Source organism: Pogoniulus pusillus, chromosome 5 (assembly GCF_015220805.1).
Source record: "Pogoniulus pusillus isolate bPogPus1 chromosome 5, bPogPus1.pri, whole genome shotgun sequence".
NCBI classification, from domain to species: Eukaryota; Metazoa; Chordata; class Aves; order Piciformes; family Lybiidae; genus Pogoniulus; species Pogoniulus pusillus.
This window is the reverse complement of record NC_087268.1, coordinates 34,353,927-34,363,919: the sequence shown is the minus strand read 5'-3', so window position 1 is coordinate 34,363,919 and position 9,993 is coordinate 34,353,927.

The window sequence follows — 9,993 nt, the reverse complement described above, 5'->3', positions numbered from 1 at the left end:
GGTAGACACTTTTGGATCTATAGACTTGGGTCCATTAGATGGAGCATAGCTTTAAATCTAAGTGAAACGCAGTCTCCTCGGCCTTCCACTGGTGGTATTTTTGTTGGGAGTGGGTGGGGAAGGTATATTGGTGATGTTTGGTTGTGATATATGGTTTTACGTAGCAGAAGGGAATAGCAGACATGGCATCCTCTTTCTCTGATGTATTTTACAATGACAGTGTTCAGCTGCTTGCACAGATTGTTTGAGCTACTTTATGTTGCTTTAGAATTAAGAGGGAGGGAGAGAAGGAAAATAAGTGAGGAAAATACTGTTTTTCTAAAGTTAATAAAGCCAGAAGACTATAATACTTATTTAACACAGAGTGAAGAGAGTAAATGATCAATTCAGAACTCATAATAACTTGCCATTAAATAACGTGTTTGGGAGTGGTTGGTTGTTTTCCATGAGATGTCAATTTGTAAAGTAACATGACTTTTTACCCCACTTCTCTACAATCAAAGACAAACCCCTCAACCCCAAGTACTCACAGTATTATATAGCACTTATATACAAACACAGTGTTCTCATATACAAACACAGTGTTCTCATTTGGCCGTGCTGTTGCTAAGTCAAATGGGTAGTATTAGATTGTGGCAGTCTGAACCTGTTCTAAATGGCCTATTTCTGAACCTCCTTTTGGTTAGCAAGCTGCACCTTCCCACTATATTGTCTGCAGGACACAAAGGTGAAAGTTTGTCTGTTTTTGCAAGTATCGGTGTTGAGAACACAAAATTGTCTTTGATTCATCCTTTGTACTTAGTGTGATCGCTTCCATGTATGCACATTTTTACTTCCTTAATGAGCTGGACACAGACTTGTGAATGACTGTCTATTGTTGTGGTATGCTTTGTTGCATTGGCTATGAAATCACCCGAAAGAAAATAGGAAGGAAATTACTTTTTTATGCAAATATTCCACTGCTGTGCATGGGCTCTTTCAAGGGAGGGAGCCGGGGAGAGAAGCTTACTCTGACAAGGCTTGTTTTTATGTTCGGGTCTGTGTGATGGAAACCCAGTTACCTCCTACTGCTACAGTGAACTACAAGCAACACAGTAACTTTAACTTACCGGAAGATACATTCTGATACTGTTGCATTTATTCCACTTAATACCGGTATTTGTTTTGTCTTAACAGTTCTTTGTGTGCAAGTATTTGTCCTGTTTATATAAACTTACCGTTTGAGAAGAGGGAAGCTATTTTCACAGATCTGTGAGAATCTGTAAGAGAGCCTCTTGCTTTAAATATGCTTATTAAAGGAATTATAGGAGGAATTTTAAGTTTAGAGGAGAAAAGGGGGAGGGGAGAGGAAGGGGGAAAAAGAACCCTAAGGAGGGTCAGGAGTTGAACTGGAGCAGCTGTAGCCATACAGTCCTTGTAAGGAAGTATCCAGAATAAGACCTGGTGTGCACCCACGTGTATGTGGTTTTAATTAGTTGAACTATTTGAGACTTTTTGCTAAACCCAAGTTTACATTCCTAGTATTTGTTTCTGAACTGTAAGTGCAGAGAGATATGCTATGCTTTCATCTGAAGAAATGTTAACTGGTGTAGCTGCCCTCATGGCCATTTCTCAGGTAAAATTAGAAATAGAGCACAACTACATTTGGTAGGCTACAGACAATCTCTCAGTTGAAGGGCAGATGGATTAACTATTTATACGAAATATGCATGTGAGCATCTCCAAGATAATCATTTGCATCACCTTGGATGTTCACAGCGAAGAACACAAGGCTGAATTTAGAGTCCAAGGTATGGTCTCTTGTGTTATCAAAAAGATGCAGACATACCTCCATTTGTATTTTGTAATCCATTCCTTGGCAAGTACAGTTTTGCTAATGATCAGTGATTTTGCTAGGGGCACGTTCTGCCAAATACAAAAATGGGTGCCTCTTGCATGCAGTGGGATCAGCCTGGTGTATCCCATTAAGAGTAATTTGCAATGCCATCCTGCTTGTTATAATTTAGAGTAGAACCCCACAGAAGTGTAAATAGAGATAGCCTATTGAAGTTCTAAGTAACACTTGTGTTTTGAATTCAGAAACGCTCATTGAATATATGATGCAAGCTTTTTATTTGATCTTTAATATATAATTGAAACAAAAACATCCTATAAAGTATTATGTTTCGTAGACAAAGCATAAATGTTACCGTGTATGTATGTGCTAATCATGGTAAAGTTTTGCATCCTCATTCTAGTCTGGTTTTTACAATATAATTAATTTTACAAAGAAACACTTTTCTATTTTTATGTACTGACATATGCAATAAATTGATACATTAAATGTGCTGTTAATGCCTTGTTTTAGTTTGTGGCCGGTTTTCATTATGTGCACAGGGGTGGGGTTTGGGGGGTTTTTTTTGGTTGATTTTTGTATGCATGTTTGACTTATCAACCTGAAGGTTTTATTTTCAACTACTTCCTAAAACCAGAGCATGAAGAATAGACATCTGCACTGTTGGATGTGGCATCTGTGGAAAGCTATTACAACAGGGAAAAGCTGTATTATGAATACCAGTTTGTACACCTTGTCCATGTGTCCTCACATTCAGGAAGTGTTAATAAGTAAAACTGATGATGCAGTAGCTCTCCACTGCTTGCTAACACATCCTGCATTTCCTAACTTCTCTGTTATGCTGGACCCTGAGAGACAGTCTAAATATGACTTGACTTAGGAAATAGAATCATAGAATCATAGAATTCTATGATTCTATTTCCTAATTCTATGATTCTATTTCCTAATTCTATGATTCTATTTCCTAATGCTATGATTCTATTTCCTAATTTCCTAATATCTTTAAGTGCTTCTGATTAGCTATATCACCTGTTGCTAGTAATACTTTAAATGTCAATTTTATGTGCTATATTGCCACTCTAGCAGGTTTGTAGGTAACTGGTGTAGCTGCAGTGGGAAACTTGGGCTGAAGCTATTTCTACTTTCTTACAGAGAAATGTGTAACTAAGCTCTGTTTCCATCCTTTGTGGTTATTGTGAAATACTCACAAAATAAGGGTTTACTGCAATCTTTTCTGAAGTTGCAAAATGTGTATCCTCTCCTGGATTACTTCAAGGTTTTTATAATTCTATATAAACCCAATAACTAGGACACAGAGGTAAGGAGTGCATGGTACATTTTGGCACTTCATTCAACAAATCCTGTTACTTTCTAATGAAAAAAAAAACCTAGCAAGCCCAAAACAAAACCACCAAAACAGAAGTATTACCAAATCTTGCAATATAAGCAATGAAAGTAAAGAAACAACTCGGGTTCAAGTACTGTGTATAGATACTGCCTTTCTTGCATGAAAAGCTGTTTGCTGTCTTGGGAACTTTGTCACTGAACCTTACTTGTGCAGCGCTACTCTGAAGAACACAAGTTTTGCATTTCATTTTCTTACTTGAGAACTGATAAATGGCTGGGCTACAAAGTGTAACATAGAATGTGTCCTGCAATGTCTTAATAGATATGTATAGGTCTTCCTATCAAAGAGACAAAGGGAAAAATGCACTCATCAGATTTTTTTTGTCAGGATTTGAAAGTATTGCTTAAGTCATAGTAAGCATTCACATGAGCATCTAAACTGTTATGAATTAAACACATAACAAGTGTTCTAAAAGACAGCTTGTAGGTAAGGCTCTGAGAAAATACTGAACCATCATCTAGGCAAAAATTACTTGTTCTGAAGGTCTTTAATATGCCTTGAGCTTTACACTCTTAGTTGGACTCTCTTCAGGGTCTTAATTTTAGACCTTTTACAGAGTTCTGCCTTTGAAAGTAGATAAGAAAAATAAGTTGAGTATTTTCTGGAAATGTTTTGAAAACCTTAATGTGATTAATTTGTTATTCTTCAGCTTGCATCGGGACAGAACAACTCCTATCAGAAGAAAACAAGACCATTTTTCTTTTCTCTGAAAGACAAAGCAGCTTAAGAGCAGGCCTGGTTTTAATGAGTTGCAGAAGATGGTTTCACACATAATAACTGGAGATACATCATTAATAATCTGAAACAATGACTTGAATAACACAAAACTGCAATGCTGCTGACATAAAATAAGTGTTTGTGTACCAGGTTTGGGGAGATGTCGTCGCTGGTTTTGATGAGCAATTAAGGCATGGATTTTGCTGCTCGAAGACAGAAGGAAAGGAAGTTCTACAGCTGTTTTTTGTTATGCTTATGTCTGGTGTAGGCTAACTATTTACAAAAATTCGAAGAGAGAGGTCAGGCAGAGAGCCCTTCCCTTTTTGCCCTTGAGGAGCAGTAGTGTAGCAATTAGATACAGCTATGAAGAAATAATTTGAGAATACTTGGATCCCTGTTCTGTGCGTTTCATTAAAGGTCCATGGGCTGTAACAGCAGAGCAGTGACCACTCCCACGTGTAGGGCCATGGCTCCATGTTTATTTTGCTGTCACACAAACGCATTTGTAGCCCATCTGCAAAATCTGTGACGTTCCATAGTGCCGGGGAAAGGCAGCAATACTTCTCTTGCTGCTGGATAGCCAAGCCAGTGAGGCTATAAGATAAGTGAGCTACAGCTGTATGACAGAACTTTTTCCTGTGCAGTAAGAAGGAATTGCTATAACATCGGGGGTGGGTGGGGTGGGATGGGGAGGGAGGGGGAGGCTGATGAGGGGAGGAAGCTGACATTAAGATGCTGTATTATATAAGCCTTATATTTTAATATGGTTTTAAAATTACTTTGTTTCTTGGTGGTTCTACTGCATTCTTCCAGAGACATCTCTAATAATTGCTTTTCCTTCCTGCAGCATTTGCTGTTCTCTGTGAAAGCACTGTAAGAGCCATGTAGAATGTAATCATGGCTGCATGTTAGCTGTAGATTTAATTTGTGTCATATGCATTCTGTATTTGGAGCCATGTTGTCTAGATGTCTAAAGAAATAAAGCCTTAGGCAAGGAATAAATTAATCATGGCATATCTAAAGCATGCAGAGACACTTGTTTATACCAGGGAATTTTTAAATTATAAGACAAAGAGAAAAATACCTTTGGTGTTGTTTTTTTTCAGAGGGATCTCACAGGTTTGGGGTTTTGGTTTGGTCTTTTTTCAATATATGGAATAAGGCTTTAACTGTTTCTGTAACATATAATTTACTTGAGATACATTTAACATGTGAAGGGATAGGCTGAAAGATACACAGCCACAGGAGCACAGTATCCACAAAGAGAGTGATTTGTGGATCCATATGTGAGTCAGTTTTTTTCTACTATGTCAATTGCAGTTAATGACTGAAGGAATTAAGTGTCCTTGAAGGAAATGTATAGTATTTCAGAGAACTGTCAATGAATATTCTTGATACAGAAACTGTCATATAGGATTAATTCTGATCTCCTCCAAAATAGTCATTCCATTTTGTCCAGCTTCAGAGGGGACTTGAAATTGAATGTGTTTAAAATGAAACCTTTGCTTATGCTTTACTCTTTTATCCATTCTACACTGTCCTATGTATTAAGGTGAGCTAGTGTGGCCTCTCTTTTTATGTAACAACCATAGTGATCAGTTCCATTTTGAGGCTACTTCAGAAATAGGTGAAGTTGGAGCTTTGTCTCTGAAGGTGTACTTTTTAGTATGGGTGTTGACAGTCGCCTGGATCTCTGGGTCGCATCATCTGCACAGCTTCCCTTTAAAGAATAGAATATTTGGGTTTAAGTAAACAATGTTTTTTTTTCAGTAAATTGGGAGATTATCCAAGTGTTCATACTCAAATCATCTGCTTCTCTTCTGTCTGTTAAACTTCACTACGGGATTTTTTACCTTCCCCTCAAAGAAGATGCTTTTGTGGTTAAAGTACACGGCTGGATTTCAGGAAATCAAGAGTTCAGTTTCTGGTTCAACCACAAATTTCCTGTGTGACTGCTTACTATCTGTGCCTTGGTTCCCCGCAGAGGCAGTGATGACATTTTATAAGTTTGCAGGTTAGCAGGGCCCAGCTTGATTGTTTTATCTGATGCTCTGCATAACAGAGAATTGCTTTCAGGAATTGCAGGGTTTGTTTCTGCTGTAGCACCTTGCAAAGTTTAACCAGACTTGATTTTGTTCATAAATTCAGTTCTCCTAGTGAAACGTCATCATCACTAAGAGGCTTCATTGGCTGCTTCTCATCTGGAATTTTGCATAAAAGTTTTGCTCTTTTTCCTAAAAGTGAAAGAATTAAAGTAAAATTCTTAGACCAGCCAAGGCATTTCTTAGTAGTTTCCCTTGGCTAAATTGAAGAAGTCCTTTAGTCAGTCAACTCGAGTGTTGAACACAGCTCGATCTTTGGGTTAGGGAGGCACTAAATGCTTAGATTTGCTGTGTGTGCGTGGCCCAGATTTTTGGGATACCTTTATTATAGGGGTTTATTCCTATCTGCTGCCAGAGTTAGGTGGCCTGGGGTTCTGCAATTTAATGCAGTAGATTTTTTTTTTTTTTCTGTAGAAATAGTTTGGAAAATGCTGCCTTAAAGTAAGCCTTGCTTAAAGTTAGCCACTTGCTGCCCTAAGGCTTTTGCAGAACGCATGTGTCTAGACACAAAACTGGTTAACATGCTATAAACTGTCACAGAAAGTTTTTCAGGGAAGCTGGCCAGCAGGAGCAGGTTGCTAACCACAAACTGAATACTCTTTCCATGATGACTTCTTGAGGCCTTCTGTAATCATTCTGATTTTTCACTCTGAATGCTTCTTGCTGTTTGATTTTGGCAGTCATGACTACACACAAACAATTTTATCAGTATAAAAGCACAATTACTGTTACCTCTTAGTTTTGCTTACTAATTTGTTTGAACATTTATATAAAAATAGTACATTTTGCTTCAACATGAAAGGTGAACTGAGAGGTCGCTGAGAGATCACATCCAGCTGGAGTCAAAACCTTCACATGTTGGTTAATGGAAAGATTATTTGAGTACTCATTAGTCATTTTAGTCATATTTTACTTTAAAACACAGAAGAAACTGCATGTGTGTGGAACTTACTTTGCTCTCTTTAACCAAGTTAAGAATCACTTTGCAGCTCTGACAAGAAGAGAAATCGTAAAGACAGTATGTTATGATGAGACATAGAGACAAAGATCAAGGCACCAACTCCATGCTCTAGGCTCTGCAAGTAGAGTGGGATTTTTCTGGGGGGAAGTTACAGTTTGGTTTGGGGTTTTTTTAAGTAATTTTTCTGAGTTCTTATTTTAGTGCAGTCTGCAATTTACTGAAGCTTCATTTCATTGTGTTCAAATGGAAGTTGTTCAGCTAACTGTAGCTCTATGAGGAGAAGCTGAGGGAGCTGGGGTTGTTTAGTTTGGAGAAGAGGAGGCTCAGGGGTGACCTCATTGCTGTCTACAACTACCTGAAGGGAGGCTGTGGCCAGGTGGGGGTTGGTCTCTTCTCCCAGGCAACCAGCAAGAGAACAAGGGGACACAGTCTCAAGGTGTGCCAGGAGAGGTCTAGGCTGGATGTTAGGAGGAAGTTCTTCAGGGAGAGAGTGATTGGCATTGGAATGGGCTGCCCAGGGAGGTGGTGGAGGCACCGTCTCTGGAGGTGTTCAAGAAAAGCCTGGATGAGGCACTTAGTGCCATGGTCTAGTTGACTGGATAGGGCTGGGTGCTAGGTTGGACTGGATGATCTTGGAGGTCTCTTCCAACCTGGCTGATTCTATGATTCTATGATTTCTAGGAAATTCATGTTTCTTTTCATGATTGATTTTTCATTGCTTTTGTCCACTTTTTCTTTTGTCATAAAAATTGTCTAAAATTACATTTCCTTTCAAATCACTAAACTGTTTATGAAGCGATAAAGCTACACAAGGTTGCAAACAGAGTGAGCCCTTTGATAAATGAGAGATACCTGTCAAATGTAACCATTTGCTGAGCGTGGGCCATTCTGAATTTCCTTGTCTCCCTTTTGAAATTCCCACTTATCAAAATAATAAGCAAAACAAAACCAGATGTCTTACAGAAGTCCTCTGTGTCACCACAATTATTTTGTCAAATAATGACCCCATTTAAAGAAGGTGTGAAGGCTGAGAACAGCTTATTTTCTCTAGAAGCGACTGAAGTGGTGCTAATTATACATCTGTCTGTTATTCTCTTACACATTAATGACTGCAGAGACCTTATCAGCCAATTGTTTCTCAGTATTCCTAGACAGATACTTAGAACTTTCTTCATCTCCCTTGGTTTCATTTTCTTAACACTTCTTTTTGAACTGTCATATTATTTTATCTTTGGAACACAGTCAGACCTAGGCTGATAATGTTCTGATGCCTAGAGAACATCTGCTTTGTTCTAATTATTGCTTATTCTATATATATATATATATTTTAAAAAAAATCATTAGTTCATCTTAAATTTCTTTCAGAATGCAACCACATCAACACCTTAATTTAGCCTTGAAAATAGATCCAGGAATGGTATAGTGATTTTATTCCACCTTGTGCTGATTTCTGTGTTGTTTCTCACAGAACATGCATGCCTTCTAAGGACATGTTATGTGATATCATTTTTTCCTCTATATTTAGCAAAATAATTACTTGTGCACAATGGCAAAGTAAGGAAAAAACTACCTTATGTCACAGCAGAAGACAACAAAGATTCTAATAGCACTTAATTTCTGGAGAAATAAAAGCAGGAGAGACTATGGAAGTTGTTACTCTATCTTCTGTCTTTATCCTCCTTCCCAACCAAATCAGCTTGTTCTTAACTACTGTAATGGGTATTGTCATGGGAATTATTTAAGCAGCATTCAGGCAGAATTGTAAAAGTTAAAACAAAATAGGTTCCAGGGCAGATGATCTCATGATTTTAGTTTTAGTTGTGATGCTTTTTTGTTTGTTTGGGGTTTTTTTTGGTTGGTTGGTTAGTTGGTTTTGATTGGTTGCTTTGTTTTGGTTTTGTTTTTTTCGGTACCAGTCCACTGAAACTTTAAATGAAGGACTAAAACTATTTCTGTGTGCGAAAAGAATATATGTGAGAAAAACCTAAGAATATGTTTGGGATATTTAGGTAGCCTTGCTGTTGCAGAGAGGAAAGGAATTACTAATGCAGGGTTTTAAGGTGAAAGTACTAGTACAATCTTAAAGAGATGGTCTTAAGCTAAACACTCAGAATTCACCTGGAAAACTTAAGCATACAAGTTTAAAGTTCAAGTTTAGGTTGTTTTGGTTGATTTTTTTTGGTTGGTTGGCTGTTTTTTTTTTTTTTTTTTTTGTTTAAATGGGTTGTATTTGGTTCTGTTTGTTTGCTTGTTTTTCAGTTCTCTAGATGTTATTTTCCTTCTATACCCCCCTGCCCTTTCCTGCCCACCCCATTCTTATTCCTCTTCCCTTATTCTTTCCCATTCTTTGTCTTCACCACTTATAATTCCCTGCTCTCTGTCCTAAGTTTCCTCTCCTCACTTCTTTGTGCCCCTTTTTGCATTAATCCAGGTCCTTGAATTCTGTACAGAAAGTATATTTATCAGGTAAATATAATAAAAGTAAGCCCTTTCTGAGTTAATATGGTGAGCTAAACCGGAGAACCTGCAGCTTCATACAGCTGAGAGACCAGTAATATCATCATAGAATCAACCAGGTTGGAAGAGACCTCCAGTCCAACCTAGCACCCAGCCCTATCCAGTCAACTAGACCATGGCACTAAGTGCCTCATCCAGGCTTTTCTTGAACACCTCCTGGGATGGTGACTCCACCACCTCCCTGGGCAGCCCACCTGAGAACATCTTCCACTATTATGTTTAGGAAACCACAAACATTTTTGTTTGAATAGATAGTCCCCTCTGTAGGCATGTAGGCACTTTAGATATGAATAGATGTATATATTCATATATATGATATACTATCCATGCACAGTAGTACATCTATATACCTACATGCACTGTCATACGTGTATGTCTTTTGAATAGCTGTGCATGATATGCTGCCAGGGAACTTTACATGCTTTCTGCTCTTCTAGATAAGGTTCTAAATTAG